Below are 24615 nucleotides of genomic sequence, written 5' to 3' on the forward strand. Positions count from 1 at the left end.
CTGCTGTGGCCCCCTTTGCCTGGCAGAGCAATAAAAGCTCTCTTTTTCTCCTTCACCCCAAACTCGATTCAAGTTTCTATTTGGCCCAGGTGGACAGAGGCTAAGTTTTGGCAACAGTTTCAGTACTAACACATAGTAAATGGAAGTATCTTGGGTCTTCAGTGGTTCCAGAGGGAGGGAAAGAGGCCAGACTGAGAGAAGAAGGAGAGGAGGACAAAAGGGGTGGCCTGATGGACGTCTCCCATCACCTGCAGACGCCCAGGCATCATGAGACTTTCCCTGGGCTTCAGAAAGGGGGGACAGGTACTCGGCCCAACCAGAATACAGAATTCAGAATCTGAGTTCTCTGCCTACCAGAAGTGATCAGCTTCCAGCCCTCAGATAACTGAGGCCCTCAACCAGGCTCCTGCATCCAGGACAGAAAAAAGAAAGGGGGGTAGAGTTCCCACTGTGGTGCAAGGAGATGGGCAGCATCTCTGCATCACTGGGACACAGGTTCAATCCCAGCCTGGCCCAGTGGGTTACGGATCTGGGGTTGCCACAGCTGTGATGGAGGTCAAAGAGGCAGCTTGGAACTGAACCCTGGCCCAGGAACTCCATATGCTTCGAGGCAGCCAAAAAAAGAAGGGGGGTAAGATAGGTGGGGTTGAAAAGAAAAAAGGGAGAGGGAAAGGGAAAAGGAAAACGAAATCTCTTGACCCTTACCCGGTAGGGACCCCCTGGCCAGGCGTCTGTGTCAGGAGGAAACCAGGGACAAAGGGTCCTGGCAGTGGCTGCTGGGTCTGGCCCGTAGGTGGGTGGGGGGGTCTCCCAGGACCCTGGGTGGTCAGGATGTCAGTTGTAGTGAGGAAGGTGCCCCACCGGCGTCTCAGGCTGTTGCAGGAAGGGGGACCCCTTCCAGGGCCCCATGTGTCTAACACTCGGAAATGAAGTATCTGGGGAGACACACGTGCCCACAGAGCAAGAGGTTTTATTGGGAAGGGGCGCCCGGGCGGAGGGCAGCAGGGTGAGGGAAGCTGGGAGAACCACTCTGCCACGCGGCTCGCAGCCTCTGGTTTTATGGGCCTGGGGGCCCTTCTTGGCGGCGCACAGACCTCTCAGCTGAGATGGATGCAGCACCAGGATCCTGGGAGGCTGATCATCTCCTCCCACGGGCCCCTCCCGGGATCCTCCCAGTTAGTCGTCAGGGCAGCACCACGTTGCTTCTCAGGGCCTCCCTGCAAGTGGCTGTTAGCCTGCCTGGCCCAGGTGGGCGGTTTCAGTGTTTTAGTCAATGGTGCCCGAACAGAAGCACAAATGAAATGCCTTACAGGTGGGGGCATGGCTTCCTCAAAGTCAGCCTGACATCACTCAGCTGCGCTGCTTTTTATTTTTTATTACCTTTTTTTTTTTTTTTTTTTTTAATGAGAGATGCAATGTTTATTTCAGGTTCTCTCAGGTTTTGTTGTGTGTGTGTGTGTGTGTGTGTGTGTGTGTGTGTGTGTGTGTGTGGAGGGGGGAGTTGCCACACAGGCAGTATGTGGAAGTTCTTGGGCCAGGAATCGAACCTGCACCACATAGCAGCAACCAGAGCCACAGCAATGAGAACGAAGGAGCCTTAACCCAAATAGGCCATCAGAGAACTCCCTTGCCCTGATTTTAAATTCACCTGCGCAGGCCTTAACTCCATCAGCGCCCTTCAGCCGGGGACCCAGCTTTAAATCAATAACCCATGCCCTTATTCACCTCATCAGGCTTTAGTTAGTTTCCTCCAAACAGGAGCTGGGTAGAGGAGGATGAGGTTCAGATAGAAGGAAAAAAGGAAAGAGGGGAGAAAGTTCGAGAGAAAGGGCACAAGGCTGAGCACGGCGCACCCACGGAAATCCCACCACATTGACACACGCTGTTCACGACCACCAGCCCAGCTCTCCAGATGCCAAACCCCACTGAAGCCTGATTCTGGAAAACAGCTCTTCCAAGATTCAAGGCTGGTATTTCTGGGTTACAGTCCTACCTCTGGACAACCAAAGGGCACTCAGACCCCAGAGAGTCTGTCCAACTGCCTGGCCCATGGGCCACCTGACCAGGCTGGAAGTCACCTACATATCTGAAGGCAGAACAATGTCCCCTCTGTGAGGTGAGGCCATTTGGGCCAGATGGGCAGAGGCCACCTGGTACCACCTCCTTTTCTCTGGGCATATCCTTGGGATTCTGCTCATGCCATGTCTATCCCCAATTCTAAACCAGCTCTGCTGGTGAAGCGACATCCCCTCAAGGCAGCCCCCTCAAACAACAACTCAGAGCCCTTCCTCCTGACTCCCTGCCCACACCAGGGGGAGGCACTGGACTGGAGAGCCTGACAGCCTGACGCGGTTCCTCCTCTCCCTCTAAGCACGATCCGGTGCCTTACAGAGGGGGAGAGCTCTCTGTCAAAGTCTCCCAGGGCACGCACCCCTCCCTGTCCAACACCACTACTGTAAGCCAGTCAGGGGAGCCCACTTTAAGTCAGGTACCCAGCTTTAAATTGATCAGACCCCCCCCCCCCGCCCCTAAATTCACAGGACCTGGTTTTAGGTCAGCTGCTTTCAGCAGGGTCAATGTCAGGAGCAAGAGGCTCAGACGGGGATTTCGCATTTTGGCTCAGTGGGTTATGAACCCTACTAGTATGCACGAGGACGCAGGTTCAATCCCTGGCCTCGCTCAATGAGTTAAAGGATCTGGCACTGCCATGAGCTGTGGTGTAGGTCACAGATACGGCTCAGATATGGCATGGCTGTGGCTGTGGCTGGCGTAGGCAGGCAGGTGCAGCTCTGATTCAACCCCTAGCATGGGAATTTCCATATGCCACAGATGTGGCCCTAAAAAGAAGATGAAGACAAAGAAGAAGAAAAAGCTCAGATGGAAAAAAGAGAAGGAACTTTGGGAGTTCACAGCCCAACTGCCAAAGTACCACAGCTAACACATTCCATTCACACCACCGGCCCAGCTCTCCAGATTCCAAACCCCACTCAAGCCTGATTCTACAAAACTGCATGTCCAAGATTCAAGCTTGGAATTTATGGGTCTATAGTCCTGCAGTCAGGGCAGTCAGAACCTGAAAGACTGTCAAACTGTCTGGCCACTAGGCCACCTGACCAGGCTCGAAGTACCCAATCAGGTGCTTAATTCGGATAATTCAGAACTATATACCCTCTGTGTGAGGGGAGGCCTTTTTGGCCAGAGAGTCAGAGGCTCCCTGTAACTAGCTCTGCATCAATGGGCTTGACCTGAGGGTTCTGACAACTCCATCTCCAATCCCACCTGTGAGCCTGGAGGTGCGGCCAGGGGGTGACAGGTGGGCTGTGTTTGTGTTCCATAGCCCTCTAGCAGCCTTCTCCTCTAGGCAACTCTCAGCCCTTCCTTTTGCCTCTCTCCCCAGTTCCAGGGTCTGCACTGGTCTTGGGCACTGGTCGGCCTGATCCACCCCCCTCTTCCTCAAAGTGAAATCCAGTTGCCTATGGTGGGGAGGGTACTTCTCTCTCCAAGCCTCCCAGGATGCCCACCCTTTCCAATCCCGCCCCACTACTTGAAATCAGTCAGCACCTCTTAATTCACATGACCTGGCTCTAGGTGAGGTTCCCCCAGCAGGGGCCAAAGAAAGAAGGAAGAAGCTCAGATGGAAAAAGAAGGATCTTTGTGGAAAAATCTCAAAAGAAAGGGCTCACAGTTGAGCACAGCCCACTCACCAAACAGCACGGCTTTTACACACTCCATTCACAACAACCAGCCCTACTTCCCAGATGCCAAGCCCATGCAAGCCTGGTTCAAGAAATATTCACGCCCAAGATTTAAGCCAGGTGTTCCTGCTAAAGAATCTGGCCAGGGCAGAAACAGAGAACACCCAGACCCCAGAGAGACTCAAACTCTCTGGCCACTGTGCTACGGGATCAGGCTGGAAGTGCCCCTGTCAAATGCTGATGGCACACCTGTGAACCCTGTGTAGAGTGAGGCAATTTGGGCTAGAAAGAGGCACACATAACCCATGCCTCCTCTCTTGGGACCTCGTTGTGGTTCCACCAACCACGTTTGAAAGAAACCCCATCTCTGAGCCTCTTTGGCCAGGGAGCTGCAGGTGTGTTCTGCTGGCCCTCTGCCGCCCTCTAGCGGTCAGCCTCTCTAACAACAACTCTCAGCCCTTGCTCCTGCCTCCCTCCCCTGCCCCAGGGGCTGAACAGACTGACCTTGGGTACCTGTCAGGCTTCCTTCCTTCCTCCTCTCTTACTAAACACAGTGAAATGCCGTACAGAAGGGGTATTTGTCTCCCAGGGCACACACGCGTCCCTACACACCCCGCTATTTTAAGTCAAAACACTCTTTATAGGGAGTTCCTATTGTGGCTCAGTGGGTTACGAACCCAACCAGTATGCATGAGGATGTGGGTTCGATCCCTGGTCTCACTCAGTGGGTGCAGGGTCCGGTATTGCTGTGAACTGTGGTGAAGGGCATGGATGTGGTGTGGATCCCGTGTTGCTGTGGATGTGTACGCCGGCAGCCGCTGCTCTGATTCGACCCCTAGCCTGGGAACTCCCATATGCCATAGATAGGCAAAAAAAAAGGCTTTATGTCACAAGATTGACTTTAAATCACACCCCCCAACTTCCTCAAAGAGGGGGATGGGTGTGATTTTGCTTTAGGTTAGGTCAGGTTCCCCTAGCAGGGGTCAAGGACAGAAGGAAGAAGCTCAGATTGAAGAAGCGTCTTTGGAGAGAACCCTCTAGAGAAAGGGCACAGGGATGAGCTTAGTTTGCCCACCAAAGTACCACCACATCTTCACAGTCCACAGTCAACACCTCCAGACCGTTTTCCCAAAGACCATACAAATCTGAAGCTTGAAAACTGCAGGGACGAGAGTCTTGACAATCGGTTACTGCCAGAGACATCTAGTCTAGTTGTAGTATGTCAGTGCTGAAATCCTGCAGTCCCTCAGTCTTCGTTTTAAATCTCTGGACCAATTTTAGACTAAAGCAGCTCATACACATTTGTGGGGGTGAAAATGTTCTGCTTGCATAGTTGTTTTAAGGATTGGTGAGAGAACACAGGGAACGCCCCAAAGTTGCCTGGCATAAACGAGTCACTTAACAAACCATGATTTTTATCATAAACTTAGGAGTATCTTGAACTGCAACCCAGCTGAATTTCAGTTCAGTACTTTTTCTGCCCCTTCAAATGAACAGTACTTATAAAAATGTTTATAACAGAAAGGAAGTAGAAATAAATTAGCACTATTGATAATCTTTTTTTTTTTCTTTTGAGGGCTGCACCCGCGACATATGGAGGTTCCCAGGCGAGGGGTCCAATCGGAGCTGTAGCTGCCGGCCTATACCACAGCCACAGCAACGCCAGATTCGATCCGAGTCTCCAACCTACACCACAGCTCGAGGCAACGCCGGATCCTTAACCCACTGAGCAAGGCCAGGGATTGAACTCACAACCTAGTGTTTACTAGTTGGATTTGTTTCCACTGAGCCACTGCGGGAACTCCTTTTTTTTTTTTTTTGATAATCTTTTAATATGAGAAAAAGAATGTATGTATGTATGACTTGGTCACTTTGCTGTAAGTAGAAATTGACAGAACAGTGTGAGCTGACTATAATAAAAAATTTTAAAAAAGAACTATTAATAAACTTTGTACTAAGTAAACCCAAGTTAATCATATTAAGCAGCAAATAGGAAGACAGTGTATCATCTCCTGCATATGTTGTGATAGAATCAGACCTTTGTCTGGTTTCAGGTTTGCCCACTCTGAGAAGAAGCCGTGCTGTTTAATAGCTTCATCGCATGTCCTCAGCTGTAGAATGGAGGGCACTAAACTACCTCTCTCATTGGGTTATTTCAAAGAAGTCATTACACACCAAAGCATTTCGGAGTCTCTGACAAATAGCCAGCTTCCAATAGAGGTTATTTTATTGTTATAAACACTTCATTATTATTTATAGCTCATGTTACCATAGTTTGTCATCCATGCTGAGACACCTCTGAGAGTGGAAGGTGGTGTTATTAATAATTACACTGGGACAGGAGGCAGGGTCGCCTTAGCGACAATGTATTTTCTAGCTCAAAACGAATTCCTATATTATGCAGGGCAATTTACATGGGGCTCTTTGGAGAGATGTTCCGTCTGGAACAGATTCAAGATGGGCACAGCCGTATGGTACAACCTCCTTCCAAATTCCTCTGACACAAAACGGAAGGAGGTGGGGTGTTTCCACAGCAGTTAAAACTTAGCCTTTCCTTTTTATAACTTAGACTTTCCTAGGGTCTCCATGAAGGTCAGGTCCTGGGAGATACACTTTAATTTAAAAAAAATTAAGTAATTTCAAGTAAAAATTTCAGAAATCACCTATATGGCTTCCTGTTCATTAAACAAACACGACTGTCATTTATACTTTCTAAATGAAGTCTTCTTTAAAATATGAGTATGTGTAAATAGTGGGAGTTCCTGTTGTGGCTCAGCAGATTAAGAATCTAACTAGTATGCATGAGGACATGGGTTCGATCCCTGGCCTTGCTCAGTGGGTTAAGGATCTGGTGTTGCCATGAGCTGTGGTGTAGGTCGCAGGTGTGGCTCTGATGAGACCCCTAGCCTGGGAACCTCCATATGCTGCAGGTACGGCCCTCAAAAAAGACAAAAGAAAAGAAAGAAAGAAAATAAAAGTATGCGTAAAAAGAAAACAGAAACTTCCTTTTTGAAGCACCTCTATGACGGACGACTCATCCCGTTATATGTTTATTTTTCCTTTTGTTTTGGAACAAATTAGACTTTGGGGAAGGAAAAATAATCATGGTCTATTACGTTCTGTTCCACTCTGCTCCATTCCAGTTCATTCTACACACATGCATTGGAGGCCTGCTATATATCAGCCCTCTTACCAATAAAACTAAACTTTCCCTCTAATACAAAAAGGGCATGAAGGAGCCATCAGGTGTGGTGGATGACATTTCCTCTCCTCAGGAAATTTTTCTCCCCTCCTCCCCTTATTATCAGAAATAGTGTGCATATTCATCACATTCTTTCAAAAATATGTTTTCTGAAGTTCCTGTTGTGGCTCAGGGGGCTAAGAACCCAACTGGTAGCCACGAGGATGCAGGTTCATTCCCTGGTCTCCCTCAGTGTGTTAAGAATCCAGCACTGCTGCAAGGTGCACTGTAGCTCACACATGTGGCTCGGATCTGGCATTGCTGTGGCCGTGGGGCAGACCAGCAGCTGCAGCTCTCATTTGCCCCCTAGCCCAGGAACTTCCATATGCTGCAGGTGTGGCCCTCAAGAGAAAAAGAAAAAAAATTTTTTTTTTTTTAACTAATTTTTTTAAACAGCGGCACCCACAGCATATGGGAGTTCCCAGTCCTGGGATCAAATCCAAGTCACAGCTGTGACCTACGCCACAGCCGCAGCGTGGCCAGACTCTTAACCCACTGCCATGGGCCAGGGGTCGATCCCATGCCAACACAGAAATAATGTGGGATTTTTAACCTGCTGTGCCATGGCAGTAACTCCTGTTTTTACTTTAATACAGAAATTCATAACCTCAATCTCTGGCAATTAGGATATATGAAAGTCAACACATTACTGCCATCCCACTACAATGCAGAATAAAATTAAAAGTGTCTTGATTGTTTGCCCCTAACTTAATGTCCCATTTAACTTCTATCAAATGCAAAGAGATGCCTCATCCATTTAAGCACTTCGTTTTCGGTCCGTGAAGTGTTCTGTTCCTGAACCGTAAGCAGGGCACATACAGGGAATCACAAAGCGATAAGGTGACTCACCTCCATTGTCAAAACCACAGAACCTCCAAGCAGTCAGTGTCAGATTTATTCCAGATTTGGGTTTTTCTATCACACATCTTCACCTAGAGTCCCAAATAAGCAGAACAACTTTAAAGCATTAAGCAATCACATATATAAGCATCTATAAGGCATTCCCATATGGGATATCAATTAGGTTCACGGTAAATTTAACAACAGTAGCAGTTGTCAAACATACTCAAAACAAAATAAATTATGCACCCAACCTCTTGTACTAAGTGCTTTTTATATCATTTGAGAAAAACAGTTTAACTTTAAGCAGTATTCTAGCTATGATTGGTCTCTCCTGAGGAAGTTTTTTATGAGGCTGAATGAAGATAATGACAACCATTAGTTACTGCCATTAGCATAAAGCATGAGGCACACCACAATATTTGTAAGCAGCTAAGTCATGACCGTCAAAATATGACTTCCTGGGCCTCGGGCAGGGTTCTGAGCACAGCTGACTGCTATTCTGTGAACTGGGCATCTGGGCTTAGTCTGTAGGAGCACATTTGATGGCTTGCTCATCCTAAGACCTAACTGTTTTTGGCCACAGGGTCCTCTTAGCCAAAACCAACCAACCATAGTGCTTAAGGGCTATTGCATTAATTTTTATGTGCTACTTTTTGACTCTGAATTATTTGATGAATCAACTCTAGGAAGCTATTTGAGAACAAAGTGTAAGGGAACCTCAACTATTAAAAATTCCTGGATTCCTATAGTAGCTCAAACCATCAACTAGGGAGTATAGAACATACATTGATATTAAAAAAACTGTCTATTCTCCTGTAAGAATGACAGAAAAAGCAAATGTTTGGAAGGAAATGATCTATGTAATTTGAGCCTTGCTGCCTTCAAATTGAAGATCAAAATGGGTTCAAATAGAAATGAGCCATCACACCCAAGTCAGAAGAGGAGACTTGGTTTGTTATATCAGAAAGGCTCAGCTTTTGTATTTCAATTACTTTCTTAACTTGTAACTTCATATCAATCATCTGAGACTTAGCAGAAAGCACTCATTGATTGTGTGAATTCAACACCCTTCCTTTGGTAGAAGTTTTATGAAATTGCTGAAAATACATTTTCACTGAAGGATTTCCATTTTTGAATTTACAAGAAAAAGTTCTTTCCGGCTTAGGTAGTTATTTGAATATAGCAGCATTATCGTCATTCACTGTTTTTCATTCTAATATAAGAGTCCTGATGTCTTTGACACCAGAACAGTTATTAAGCAACATCCCTTATTGTCCTGAATAAGCTGGATACCATGAAACACAAGAAAAACAAAGAAAGGGGGAAAAAAACCCAACAGGAACTGAGGAAATGAGAGATATTGCACATTTCCTTTTGGAAATTATGGGTCCTCTCATACCATGCCTGCTATTTGCAAATGCTGATATATGTACATTTAACAGAACAGTGGCTACCGTCTTCCTTGTCCTACAATTTAACGTATCAACATGAGGTTCATAAACAGGGACAAATGAGATAGGAAGTTCCAGAAATGCCAGTGTTCTTGACTGCTTCCCACTAAGAACACAAGTGAGACATGAGAAACCTGGTTGGTTGAAGTTTGAAGCTCACTGCTTATGATTATAAGGTGATGATCTTTGACTTTTTTAGTTTGTGATTCTTAAACACATTCACTGAAATGTATGTAGTTGAATTTGTTTGAATTTGATTATTATTTGTAATAAATAAAGTGACTCTATGGTATAAAACACATTAAGAAACATTTTAGCAAAGCAACTGATTTACTTTCATTATCATTTTAAAATGTGTCATTACTTGAAATTATAACCAAATTCATTGTAACTTAAGGGATCTACTGTTTCTAATTCTACATATTGTTAGATACTAACTAATGCTCTTTTTAAAATTATAGTTCATTTACAAGTTTCTTCAATTTCTGTTATACAGCAAAGTGACCCTGTCATATGCATATGTACATTATTATTTTTTTTATTTTTTGGTCTTTTGTCTTTTTAGGGACGCACCTGTGGCACATGGAAGTTCCCAGGCTAGGGGTCCAATTGGAGCTACAGCTGCCAGCCTACACCACAGCCACAGCAATGCAGGATCCGAGCTGCCTCTGTGAACTACACCGTAGCTCTGGAACCCATGTCCTCATGGATCCTAGTCGGGTTCGTGAGCCATGACAGGAACTCCTTTTTTTTTTTTTCCCACACTATCTTCAATCATGTTCTAACACAAGAGATTGGACATAGCAGGATCCCATTCCCTATCCATTGCAGATGTAAAAGTTTGCATCTACTAACCCCAAACTCCTCACCATCCCACCCCGTCCTGCCTCCCCCCTGGCAACCAGGAGTTTGCTCTCCATGGCAGTGGTCTGATAGGATCATTGTGCCATATTTTAAATTCCACATTAAGTGATAACTAACGTTCTAATTCATGTCTAGTTTAATTTTGAAGTTCCTGAGCATATGGCGAAGTAGCATGTGACATAAAAATTTGTATGTTCAGTGGGTAGGTACATAAGCTGATTAGGAATACAAAAAATAAATCTTCACTATTACTACCAATTAAAAATCCATACAATATGTCTCCCCAATTATTCTACAGCTGATTTTCATATGTCAAAAATTAGAGTAGAGGAAAATATTTTGGAAAATAGAGCACTGGGAATAAATCTTGGGTGTTACTATGCTCATATAAGACATAACTCCATTATAAGGGTATATTTTGAAATGTGAGAAGAATTACCTTACTTAAAAGTAATGCTTACATTTTCCACAAATGCAAAGAGGAGGAGAGAGTTGAAAGCTTTTTGGGTAATTCTGGCAAATGCCCTGTTTTGGATGAATTATCAGTTCCACAGATAATACTAGTTCTGAATTTATAAATTTATTTCTAAATTTCATAAATACTACTATTAAAGTAGAAAAGGAAATACTGTTTCAAAGCTGCTTAATCAATAAAACCGGAGGCTGGGTAAGTATACAATACGAAAATTTAAACAAATGGAAAATTTAAACCAGTTCAATTAAAGTGAATTGAGAATCTTATTCATTTACTTAAGTTCTGGCAAGATCTAAATATATTTAAGGGAAAAACTCTACCTAGAATTAAAGATATTATGAAATTGATATTCTATACAATATAAGCTAGACATTATTTCACTATTTTTAAAAAACTTAAAGATCATTCGTCACTTATTTTGTATCCAATAATTTGATTTTGAAATTTTATATATAGTTATTGACTAATTGCAGATGGCAGGTGTCCTAAAGTTCTGTTCTTAAATCCTGCTTTCTTGTCTATTTGTACAGTGAAGGCAATTAAAAATAAATAAAATCACTGCTATATTTAGGAACTAATAGTCTGATAAAGTAATTATATTTGTGTATTGTCTATGATCTTAAGAATGAAATATTAGTTATAAATACAGATCATTTGAGAATTGAGGTATGTGTAATTTCTATAATATTTCTATGAAATTGAATGCAGCAGCAACATATTAATGTTAACAATCATGGTTACTCTGAGAGATAAGATACTTCTACTGCAGTAATAATGAAGTATAATTAGAAAATAAATAAAATAAGGCATTTATAATATATTTTAACATGCGAAAGCAAATTCAGCCACAGAAGAGAAGGAAATAATGCCCAATTTGTATTTACTAAATGTCATTATTGAATAATCTATCTTTATAAATAAACACATGTTTTAGAAAAATTATAGCATATTGAAATTTTACTTTTTTTTTTTTTTGGTATGAACACTGCAGACATAATTAAAGTCATCTCTCATTTGTTCTGCATTTCTAAACTCTTCCTTCCCCTACCCTGAGGAAGAGAGGCAGAAAGGACCATCCCATCACAAACAAATCTATTTGTTTCACTATTTGCAACTTTGGTGCCATATCTTATTTATATAATGGGCCCTCGTATTTGAATTTGTTACTAATGCTTAATAAAATAATGCATTTCCTGATCTCGGGTCATCAAAAGTCTGTGAGGTTCTGAGCACACCACAACCTGAGTTGCTTAACTCAGGCTAGCTATCTAACCACAGGAGCAAGATTTAGGAACTCATATCGAATTCAGGAATGAGGTTTGACCAGAAACGGAGTAAGCCTAGGACTCTGAAATATGTTGCTGTTATATTGGAAAAGGAGCTAGTATGTTTTCGATACAGTGTAATGCAGCAGAGTAATTGCAAAACAGTAATATATGCATTGATTCGCCATGTACTTCTCCAACAGTGGGTCCATGACAAATAGATATTTCTGGGTCCTTTCAATGCATTGTAATAATAAAGGTGGACAGAGATAAATTGGACCAAATAACAGAATCCTTCCAGACGCTGGAAGGTCCCAACTCTTCACACAGTTAAGTGAAACTCTTCAGTAAATTAAGTCAAGATCAACTGCTGATATCTTTAATTTAGACTCAAACCTTCTTGCATCTTTCCCTCAGAACAAAGTGCTTGGTTTCTAATTAGAAAATCACAATGAGTTTTTTGGCATTTGCAAGCCAAGCCAAAATAAGATTTTGAAACTCACATGACATTTAAAAATCTCTATTGTCCAATAGTCATAAAGTTCTTTTTTTAAAAAACGAAGACGGATGGACTAATGTAAGTGTAGAAGAATGATGGCCAAAGTTATACTAATTCTTATCTTGTAGTAGAATAATAACACATTTTTTCTTTTGAAGTTCTTATAATTTTATTTATATTTATTTATTTCGTCTTTTTAGGACCACACCTGAGGCATATGGACGTTCCCAGGCTAGGGGTTGAATCAGAGCTACAGCTGCTGGCCTACGCCACAGTCACAGCAACATAGGATTCAAGCTGCATCTGCGAACAACTACAGCACAGCTCAAAGCAGCACAGGATCCCTGACCCACTGAACAAGGCCAGGGATCGAACCTGCAACCTTGTGGATACTAGTCGGATTCGTTTCTGCTGTGCCACACGGGAACTCCAATTTTGAGTAATTTTATATGCATTGGACACCAATATGCCATTTTTTAAAAGTATTCAATATTATGGCATATCTTTAGGAGAAGGGATCTAAATGTTATTAAAATTCTGAGTAAATATTTGCATATAGGTGAAAATAAATCTCAAAACTTTTGGTTAAGTTAGAATGTATTCTACGAAAAGATGTTTAATAATTACTTCACATAAACAGTGTGCATACAACCAGATCGTCTTCCACCACCTGACACTACCGCTTATAAAAACAATTTAGTTCATTATCTTGGAGAAGTTAATGTTTCAGTCCAAGCCATGTGATTTTTGGACAAACCTCTTAACTGTTTGGGGTTTTCTTTCCTTATCTTTAAAATGAGGAAAAGAAAATTTGCCTTTTTTGGTTATTAGAGCTGTTGTGGTAATTACATCAATAATATCAAGTTTTTTAAACTATCAGTGCATTTAAAGGTAGATAGATGTGCATATATATGTATGTGCATATAGGGTCATATATAATATAAGCATTTTACAAATAAGTCATTATAATTTTCATTTATCATAAATGCATAAAAATATAAGATTAGAGAAAGATGGAATGATATTTATTCATTTAATTACATTTGATAAATGCTTCCCATCGATTTGAATCAATATACTACTACTAGTTAAGATTAAAAAGTTAAGCCTTTTCCTAGGAGGGCTCCAGTTTTTTCTGTTAGACAGGTAAATACTGTTTCTTCCCAAAATATTTCTTTTTTTTTTTTCCTTTTACACCCAAACCTGTGGCATATGGAAGTTCCAAAGCCGGGGGTTGAATCTGAGCTGCAGCTGAGGCCTATGCCACAGCCACAGCAGTGCCAAACTCAAGCTGCACCTGTGACCTATGCCATAGCTTGCAGCAATGCCAGATCCTTAACCCACTGAACGAGGACTGGGATTGAACTGGCATCCTCATGGACACCATGTCAGGTTCTTAACCTGCTGAGCCACAACGGGAACTCCCCAAAATATTTATTTGTTGAACATCTTTAAACCAAGCTGCTGCTCTTGTGACATTTTTCCTTATGTGGCAGCTAGCAATGCACTTAGCTCAGCAGAACATTTGGCATTCACTGTACATATTTTAGATGAAAATTGTCATAAGGCCACTACCTCTTGAACCTATTTCATTTAGTGTCAGTCTCTCATTTCCAGTCTCATTTTCAGGTAAAAGTGTTTCCTGTTTCCTTGAGTATATGATTATCTGGTAGATTGAGACATGGAAAACTATGTGGATTTTGTAAGTCATTTGAATATTACTTAAAATACAAAAACATCTGGGACTTAAATCCTGAGAATTAATTAAAAGTCCTCTTCTACTTCCATGCAATCCAATCAACCCATGACCAAGTTTTACTTATTAGTAATTAACCATTTATAATATCCTATGCTAGCTATCTCCTAATAATCTAAATACAAACACAATTCTTACTGAAAAACTTTGTCGTTAATGCTTCCAAAAGGGTCTATTTCTCACTCACAGTAGATACTATGCCAAACTACAAGTTTCTTAAAATACAGGTTGGAGGACAGTCTCTCTCAAGCACCAGTATACTTGTGGGAGTTCCCTTCGTGGCTCAGCAGTTAACAAACCCGACTAGGATCCATGAAAATGCGGGTTCGATCCCTGGCCTTGCTCAGTGGGTTAAGGATCCAGCGTTGCCGTGAGCTGTGGTGTAGGTTGCGGATGTGGCTCAGATCCTGCATTGCTGTGGCTGTGGTGTAGGCTGGCAGCTGCAGCTCCGATTCGACCCCTAGCCTGGGAACTTCCATATGCCATGGGTGCAGCACCCCTCCTCCACACACACACACAAAAATACTTATAAAGCAATGTGATAAAATTACTTTGGCATATCCTTGAATTATAGGTTTAGTACTCCTATTTTTTAAAAGTCCCTGAAGAATTCTGAAGCTCCATGATAAGCAATAATTTGCAATTTTCTAAAAGCACAAATGGGTGAAAATTTCTGTTCTTTACTCAACATTGGACACATAAAAAGTGCTTTAAAAAAATCCACACCTCTGCTGGTGGAAGGGAGGGAAAATACAATGACTGACAAGGGTGACTATTCTGAGACAGACAACAGACATCACAGATACATGCAACGTTGAAATGTCCCATATTTGCCGTAAAGGCAAGGCATGTTTTTAATTTCTAAAGTTGCAGCTTTATGTGATAACTCACATAATGGTGACTTATGAGAATTTTCAGTTGTCAAGACACTCTATTCTTTTAAGGTTGTAAGGAGTGGCCTATCTTTGGTTTTTCATGCTGCTATTTGTTTTGCCCTAGCATTTTTTATTTTCCTTTCTTTTTTTGGGCACCCCATGGCATTGGAATTTCTGGGCCAGGAATCAGGTCCAAGCTGCAGTCATGACCTATGTTGCAGCTGTGACAACACCAGATCCTTAACCCACTGTGCCCAGCGGAGGATCAAACCCACGTCTTGGCACTGTGGAGATACTACTAATCCTGTTGTGCCACAGCGGGACCACCACCTGTCTAAGCACTTCTGATGGGTCTTTCTCAGCCTTCCAGGTATGTTTTTTTTCTTTTTTTTTTCTTTTTTTTTTTTTTTTTTAGCTTACTCACACCTTCACTTTCATTTTGGTATCCTATTATTAAGTATAATGATATATGAACACATTATACATTTAAATGGTGTGCATCACTACATAGGGCAAGAGATAGTAAAGGAAACACCATTTTATTTGTACAATCACACAGATTTGGGAAAAATCAGTACAACAGATCATGTAAACAGGTATGAGACCCTGTTTTTCTAGAAGTGTATTTTTGCAGGTTAATTTCATTTTTTTCTTTTTTTTTTCTTTCTTTCTTTCTTTTTTTTTTTTTTTTTGTCTTTTTGCCTTTTCTAGGGCCGCTCCCACAGCATATGGAGATTCCCAGACTAGGGGGATCTAATCAGAGCTGTAGCCACCGACTTACACCCCAGCCACAGCAACGTGGGATCCGAACCGCATCTGCAACCTACACCACAGCTCACGGCAACGCCGGATCGTTAACCCACTGAGCAAGGCCAGGGATCGAACCCACGACCTCAGGGCTCCTAGTCGGATTCGTTAACTACTGCGCCACGACGGGAAATCCAATTTCATTTTTCATTGAAGTTTTACGTCAACCTCCATGAAGGCTAATGCTTTTTTTTTTTTTTTTTTTTTGGTCTTTTTTCTTTGCCTTTTCTAGGGCAACTTCCCGCGGCATATGGAGGTTCCCAGGCTAGGGGTCTAATTGGAGCTGTAGCCACCGGCCTACGCCAGAGCCACAGCAACCCAGGATCTGAGCCGCATCTGTGACCTACACCACAGCTCATGGCAATGCCGGATCCTTATCCCATTGAGCAAAGCCAGGGATCGAACCTGCAACCTCATGGTTCCTAGTTGGATTCGTTAACCACTGTGCCACGACGGGAACTCCAATGCTAATGCTTTGATCCACATAACTTCCATTTAATCAATGGTAATATGGGCAAATAAATATAGTCAGGCACAACATAGATTTCAGGTTATTATGCAAGACACACTTTCTAGATAATTCAGGAAAAAGAGATATTCTGGATATTTTGGCTTATGCATCCAGAGACTTTAGAAATTTATCACCAGTATTCAAAGTTTCTACCGCTCTTGGCAGTATTTATAGCAAGAGAGTTTATTCTCATTCCTTTTCACTAGCTTGAAGAATGAATTACACATCTGCATTTTGGTTTCCTCTAAAATCTAGTTTACTACAAAACACGTGACCCGTGTCAGAGGGGACAGTGGCATGTGGAGTGTCGGAGCTGAGGATGGAGACTCTGGGTTTAGAGTCCAACCCACTGGCCAGCGATGACCTTGGGTGGGTTACTTCTTTCAGGTTTAGTCTCCCCATTCAGAAATGAGGATACACTAGAATGCATATGGTACGACTGTTGAGAAAAATATATGAAATAATTCCTAAAAATACTTAATACAGTGTTTGATGTATGTTATACACTCTATTATTGCAAATACCTCTTTATACATATTACTATTGTTACTACTGAATCAATTACACAAACTTACTGCTAATCTTACTTTCATTTTTAGCCCTATTTCAATGTGAACAACATACACACAACATTATTATAAGATTCTTGTGTATACACATATCTTATGATACGTTATGAAGATACCCAATATACGCTTCCTTATGAATATATTGATGAAGTCCAAGCCACAGCTGCAACCTATGCCACAGCTGCAGCAATGCTGGATCCTTAACCCACTGCACCGGGCCGGGGATCAAGCCCAGGACACCCCAGAGACAGCACGGGATCCTTAACCTACTGCACCACAGCAGGGATTACAAAGATGAGCAATTTTATAACCGTGTTGTAAAGCCTACATTATCTAATTTCAGTAAGAATTTTTTTTTTAAATGTCTAAACTGCAAAGGGATTTGAGTAATACGAACATTTTTATGGATTAAACCAGCTTCTATTTGATAGGACATTGGATATATACCATGAAGATATTTTAAAGTTAAAAGTTTTAGTCAAGGAAAAATCCTTTGGGAAAGAATATTAACTAAATTTGGAGAGGATATAGATGTGATTTTACTCTATGTATCTCACAGTTATATGAACAGGTACCTTTATTATTATTATTATTTTTTACCCATTTTTACCTATAAGAAAACTGAAGCTTGAAAAGTGAAAATTAGTTTGCTTACACTCTAGAGTATGTGCTGTGGGTTAAAGTTTCACAGTGTAATAACACAACTTTAATTCTCCACACAAATCAACCTTATGGAAATAGGTCACTTTTTCACAAAGGAATAAAATTCATCTCACTTCTGAAAATTAAAATTGCACGTATGTATAAAGCAGAATCTCACTCCAAATGAATAAATAAATAACAAGCAGTTGAGGAATGGAGGAAGGAGAGACGGGAAAGAAGAAGGAATATAAAGCAATCTATTAACAGAGTTATCTCTGAGGAGTAGGATTATAGATTTTGATTTTTACATTACATAGTTACATTATACAGCCTAATTTGTAATCCTGAATAGGGATTGATTTTGTAATTTAAGAAGGAGACAGCATTAAAAAAAAAAAGATCCCTCCCAGCCCAAATTACCAACTCACTGGCAATTCCGTCATGTTTCAAGACAACTATTATTGCACCTGAATGATGTACTCACGATAAAGAAAAAAAAGGTCTTTAAGAAGTTAAACCAATTTGTACTTTGTTAGGTTATGAATAATTAAAGGATTCCAGAGAAGTGGATCTGATGGAATGTGATATGACTTATTTTAAAAATTATTGCCTTATCAAAAAGCAGCATATCTAACATTAGGTCTAAATAAATATGTGTTGGTCAATAAATACACTCATTCTTAAATCCCCAGCAGGAAAGTTGAAGGAAACAGTTCATTATGCAACATGTACACGTAATATTGCCTGTTTAAGGACACTTAAAACTGTCTTCTTTCCAGTCATAGACACGATGCACTGATCTTAGTGAATCCCATTAGGAGGTTTGTTTATGTCTAATTCTAAAGTTTCTATTTTGAAATAGAGAACTTAAACTCATGGAGACATTTTCTTACCTACTGCATCACCTTATATGTTATAGCTAAGAAATCAAGATTTTGTGGCCAGTGGGTTATATATAATTGTTAACAGTTATTATTTATCTGTTTTAATTAAAAGTAATTTTTTTCTTTGCATACTTTTTGGTTTACACTGGACATGCGCTGATTTCATAATTAACACGATAAACGTGTTTCTAGTGATAATCATTTTTGTATGTGGGGGCCCTGTTGTGTGGCCTGGACAGCACTCCCTTTCCTAGAGTCACCCATTTCTTGCCTTTCTTTTTGTCTTCTCACATGCCAGGTGCCACCGGGACAATGACGGGGACACTGAGAAGGGAGGGGCCAGATGGTATCAGAGGAGTTGAAAAATGTCCTGGTGTCAAAAGAGGCAGGCTGTGAGGTCAGAACACGGGAGGTGCGGGGCAATCAGGGAGGGAGACTGGAGGGAGGGATGATGTCCTGCTGGGGGGCTTCATCCTGAGAGGCATGAAGGGGACTGAAAACCTGTGCCTAGTGGCGACATTTGCTTCCGAGGATCCAAAAGTTTCCAAATGTCTCTCATAAACATTAGCTCATTCTATAGAGCCCACTGTGAAGTATAAACACAGTGAAGCAGAACAAGAGACGTGTTTGGTAGCTTCCAATTTTGAAGATGGCTCATTCTGTACGTGCTTTTTGGTAAAGGCAGAGAAGCTGGCTGTTACTGTGGCACCTGACGGTGCATGAATCAGAAAACGTCCTCTCATGTTGTCTCCGTTTCGCTAACAATGAAGTATAAGAAACTGAGTTATAATACAGCAAAAGTAGAGTGAAGTAGAGTGACCTTTTTACCTACTGTAAAACTTCTTTTTTTTTTTTTTTTTTTTTTTTTTTAGGGCTACACCTGAAGCATAGAACCTGAACCCCAGACTAGGGGTTGGATTGGAGCTGTAGCCGCTGGTCTACACCACAGCCACAGCAATGCCAGATCTGAGCTGTGTCTGCAACCTACACCACAGCTCATAGCAACGCTAGATCCTTAACGAACAAGGCCAGGGATGGAATCTGCATCCTCATGGATACTAGTCAAGTTCATTTCCACTGAGCCACGATGGGAACTCCATACCCACTGTAAATAATCTTTTGAGTACTGATTAATAAATTCTATGTAAAGAGACTAGAAAACTAATCTTCATGATGGATATTGAAGACTGGTGCCTGTCAGTGAACAAGAACAGCTCTTACTGTGAACTCAGATACTTTAACATAAAGCTAGAATGTCCAGGCAAATGCTACATATTATATCAGCAGCAGCAGCAGGAAATGCTTTGTTTTAAAACACTTAACATTGAGTGATTCATTCACTTTGTGGTTTTTTTTGTTTGTTTGTTTTTTGTTGTTGTTGTTTGCTTTTCAGGGCCACAGCTGTGGCATATGGAGGTTCCCAGGCTAGCGGTCTAATTGGAGCTGCAGCTGCCAGCCTATGCCACAGCCATAACAACTCAGGATCTGAGCTGTGTCTGTGACCTACACCACAGACATGGCAATGCTGGATCCTTAACCCATTGAGCAAGGCCAGGGATCAAACCCGAGTTGGATTCGTTTCTGCTGTGCCTCAATGGGAGCTCCCACTTTGTGTTAACACCATGGTTTATACAAAGATATTTCTGATTTGAACTGACTCTCAACTTTAAAGCAGAGTTCTGATATACAGAGTAAAGAATAAAAGCCTGAAATTGCTTTCATGCTTATTTAATCATGTGAGTGTTTTTAACGTTAAAATAGAACGGATTATAAATGACTCCATTTATTTTACAAAAGACTGTACCTGTGCTTTATAAAAAAATGTCATATACATTCACCTCCACTTTCTATGATGGTATTTTTGAAAGAATGACAAATTTGAGGAAAGATCAAAGTAGATGCACTTCTAGTTAAAATACTTTATCATCATCTTTTTTTAGTCGATACTCATCATATTGTTACAGAATAGAAATTATGTTATGGCTATCTCAGATTTTAAGATTCTCTTTTAAATCAAATTCATTAAAAGTTGGGAATCACCACAGCATTTTGGAAAATGTGTGGGTTATGCATGGGTTATCAAATTTTGGTTTAAATTTTGCTTTAGCAGTGTGACATTAGCTAGGCCTCTGGACTTCAGCTTCCTCTTCTGTAAAATGGAGTTAATTGTACTTTGTTTTCAAGGTTGTTGTAAAGATGACAGGTGTTCCATGGACACTTCTGAGTGAAAATTCTAGTATGCCTGGTATGTATGCTCAGAATCTGATGGCTTCTTTATTTTTTTTCCTTTTTTTTTTTTTGTCTTTTTAGGGCTGAACCCGCAGCATATGGAGGTTCCCAGGCTAGGGGTCAAATAGGAGCTGTAGCTGCTGGCCTACGCCACAGTCATAGCAGCTTGGGATTTGAGCTGCATTTTTGACCCACACCATATATTATGGAAATGCTGGATCCTTAACCCACTGAGTGAGGTCAGGGATTGAACCTGCATCCTCACGGATCTTAGTCAGGTTCGTTAACCACTGAGCCACGACAGGAACTCCTGTTGGCGTCATTATTATTATTGTTATCAATATGTTGCCCTCACACCAAACACAAATAATGTAGTCAGGTTTGTAAATGACCATTCGACTGGATATTTTCAATCATTCACTGCATAATTTTTTGCAGTAAAAATTAAACCTTCCCATGGAACCTGCAAGAGTGGCAAACAGATGACGTTTCAATTAACAGGCATTCTCTTGATACTGAAGCTGTATTTGATATTTAGCCAGCTCAGCGGATTAGTGATCACTGTTTTCTATTGCTTTAACAAACCCCCAAAGCCAACAAGCTTCTATAGATTACATTAACCAAGAGACACAGAAATAGACATAGAGATAAAATGCTTTATACAATGAAATTAGAACACACCCTCACACCATGCACAAAAATAAACTCAAAATGGCTGAAAGACTTAAATATACGACAGGACACCATCAAACTCCTAGAAGAAAACATAGGCAAAACACTCTCTGACATCAACATCATGAATATTTTCTCAGGTCAGTCTCCCAAAGCAATAGAAATTAGAGCAAAAATAAACCCATGGGACCTCATCAAACTGAAAAGCTTTTGCACAGCAAAGGAAACCAAAAAGAAAACAAAAAGACAACTTACAGAATGGGAGAAAATAGTTTCAAATGATGCAACTGACAAGGGCTTAATCTCTAGAATATACAAGCAACTTATACAACTCAACAGCAAAAAAGCCAATCAATCAATGGAAAAATGGGCAAAAGACCTGAATAGACATTTCTCCAAGGAAGATAAACAGATGGCCAACAAACACATGAAAAAATGCTCAACATCGCTGATTATAAGAGAAATGCAAATCAAAACTACCATGAGATACCACCTCACACCAGTCAGAATGGCCATCATTAATAAATCCACAAATAACAAGTGCTGGAGGGGGTGTGGAGAAAAGGGAACCCTCCTGCACTGCTGGTGGGAATGTAAACTGGTACAGCCACTATGGAGAACAGTTTGGAGATACCTTAGAAATCTATACATAGAACTTCCATATGACCCTGCAATCCCACTCTTGGTCATCTATCCGGACAAAGCTCTACTTAAAAGAGACACATGCACCCGCATGTTCATTGCAGCCCTATTCACAATAGCCAGGACATGGAAACAATCCAAATGTCCATCGACAGATGATTGGATTCGGAAGAAGTGGTATATATACACAATGGAATACTACTCAGCCATAAAAAAGGATGACATAATGCCATTTGCAGCAACATGGATGGAACTAGAGAATCTCATACTGAGTGAAATGAGCCAGAAAGACAAAGACAAATACCATATGATATCACTTATAACTGGAATCTAATATCCAGCACAAATGAACATCTCCTCAGAAAAGAAAATCATGGACTTGGAGAAGAGACTTGTGGTTGCCTGATGGGAGGGGGAGGGAGTGGGAGGGATCGGGAGCTTGGGCTTATCAGACACAACCTAGAATAGATTTATAAGGAGATCCTGCTGAATAGCATTGAGAACTATGTCTAGATACTCATGTTGCAACAGAAGAAAGGGTGGGGGAAAAAACTGTAACTGCAATGTATACATCTAAGGATGACCTGACCCCCTTGCTGTACAGTGGGAAAATAATAAAAAAAAATGCTTTATAAAGGGTTACATTTTTAATTTTTTTTTTTTTGGTATATTCTAGGGCTGCACCTGTGGCATATGGAGATTCCCAGGCTAGGGGTCTAATCGGAGCTGTAGCCGCCAGCCTTTGCCAGAGCCACAGCAACTCGGGATCCGAGTTGAGACCTGAGTTGAGTTGAGATCCGAGTTGAGACCTGAGACCTACACCACAGCTCATAGCAACGCCGGATCCTTAACCCACTGAGTGAGGCCAGGGATTGAACCCGCAACCTCATGGTTCCTAGTCAGATTCGTTGACCACTGAGCCATGATGGAAACTCCATAAAGGGTTACATTTTTAAGGGGCATTTGTGGTTTCAAAGTACAGGCCTAAAGGAAAAACAGTAATATTTTAATAATATAGTTTAAAAAGCAATTTCCTTTAAAGGAATTCATGAAAAACTTTAACATGCCATTCTGTGTCAAATTTATTTAAACACTGTTAGTGCTTCAATTGTTATTAAGCTAAATGGCCATAGTTTCATTAATGCACTGAAAGTGAAAACTACCTAAATACTACTAATAAGACCTAAAAGTACTATTTGGCCTCATAAATGGCATCATATTGATTCTGAGTTAATCATAACTTGAGCGTAGGAAAACTTTTTGTTCAGCAAATGCAAGCAGGCACAGACTTTCTGACGTCTTCATGCTTAGTGCCCAAACTCATACCTGTCGGTGAGTTCCCTGTCGTCATAGGATCATCTGGGTCCCAGGTGCTCCAGCATTATCTGAAAGAATGTGTGAACTGTGCCCAAGAATAACATCAACTACCCTGGGGTGGAAGGCACTGTAATTTAAAAATCTTGACATACCATGCAACTTGCACAGGTGAATTCAGACTTGAGAGTATCTGGCTCTAGAAGTGGCAAGGTCCCTGTTTCTGCCGTCTTTGGAAGCCAGCACTTTGAAGTCAGTGAGAGGGGAATGATGCCATGATGAGTGAGAGGGGACAGATGTCACCGACAAGAGAGGAAACTTCCAGGTGAGTGTTCACTAGTTCGGGCCACTCTCTGAGCAGTTTTCATCCTCTCAAAGGTTTCTGCCGAGTGGCCACTAACTTAGGGAAATTCATTCCCTGTTGCCAGGGAAACCTACTGTATCCACTTCTGATTATTTTAAGAGTTGGGAAAATTGTGCAATAAATAACAGCAATGTACGCATAATTATATTTTTCTAAACCTCAACTTGATTTCAATCTCAGGTTCCCATACTGCCTGTGGAGAATTCAGCCAGCTCAGATTAATCATGGTCAGGAGTTCCTTTGTCAACTCAGGGGTTTATTGCCCCCTCTCTTTTTCCTGGGTTGGATTAAAGTTTTGGAGGTGCTGGTAGCCGGGGGTAGCTGATCTTCCCACCTCTCCACATTGCACCCACTGAAACATCTGTATCCTGTCAGTGCTGGTCCAAGCCTAGGATCCACCTCCCCTGCCTTCCTGCAAAGGTGATTATGTTTGCTCTCTACCAAACCTTCTCCAGTCTTGAAAGCACGGAGAAACACTCTATAGACATATATATATATTTTTTTTCCTTACAGGATTGCACCTGGAATGCACTGATATTGGGGAATTTGGTGAAGCCTCCACGGACTTCGATTTGGACAAACATCTCTCCTGTGTTCCAAATGGACTTATTGTACAGACTTAGACCCAAGCTGCAACCAAATATCTTAGATATTGCTACCTCTTGGGCCTTCTTCTCAGCCTGGACAATATTTATCTTGTACAGGTGGACAGGAGTCCTTTATTTATTTATACATTTTCGGATAGGAGCTCTTTAAATGTACTGTTTTATATCCAGAGCCTACTAAAAATGAAGGCTTTTGAAACTCAAAATCCCCTTTCTCACAAATCATTGTTTTTGAGCTTTGAAAAATCTTCATTTAAACTCAACAGCCAAGACTGTTCTCTTCTCTTGTTCAGCAGTGGTGTTTCTGCTGTGACAATCCTGCCCTGACTTCATGCATTCAGAGATGGAGTCTGAATGATGAGAGAACCACAGGTTCTAAAACAACAATAACAACCACAATAAAATAATTACA

At 41.4% G+C, this 24615-nt stretch overlaps 2 protein-coding genes across 2 annotated transcripts in view; both read right to left on the minus strand.

Moving 5' to 3' along the window:
- The window catches only part of LOC146401494 (uncharacterized), a 38804-nt gene extending 30936 nt beyond the window's left edge, over positions 1 to 7868 (minus strand). The window contains exon 1 of the transcript XR_014809187.1: positions 7786 to 7868. The gene's annotated coding sequence lies outside the window, so the exon portion shown is untranslated. The remainder of the gene's footprint in view (positions 1 to 7785) is intronic.
- The window catches only part of KHDRBS2 (KH RNA binding domain containing, signal transduction associated 2), a 523676-nt gene continuing 506834 nt past the window's right edge, over positions 7774 to 24615 (minus strand). The window contains exon 10 of the mRNA XM_084966947.1: positions 7774 to 7868. The gene's annotated coding sequence lies outside the window, so the exon portion shown is untranslated. The remainder of the gene's footprint in view (positions 7869 to 24615) is intronic.

The sequence above is a fragment of the Sus scrofa genome, chromosome 7 (genome assembly GCF_054392235.1).
Source record: "Sus scrofa isolate SSC_HxYL_T2T_F1_AM1 chromosome 7, Sscrofa_HxYL_maternal_Yorkshire_Landrace_v2.0, whole genome shotgun sequence".
Classification (NCBI taxonomy): Eukaryota; Metazoa; Chordata; class Mammalia; order Artiodactyla; family Suidae; genus Sus; species Sus scrofa.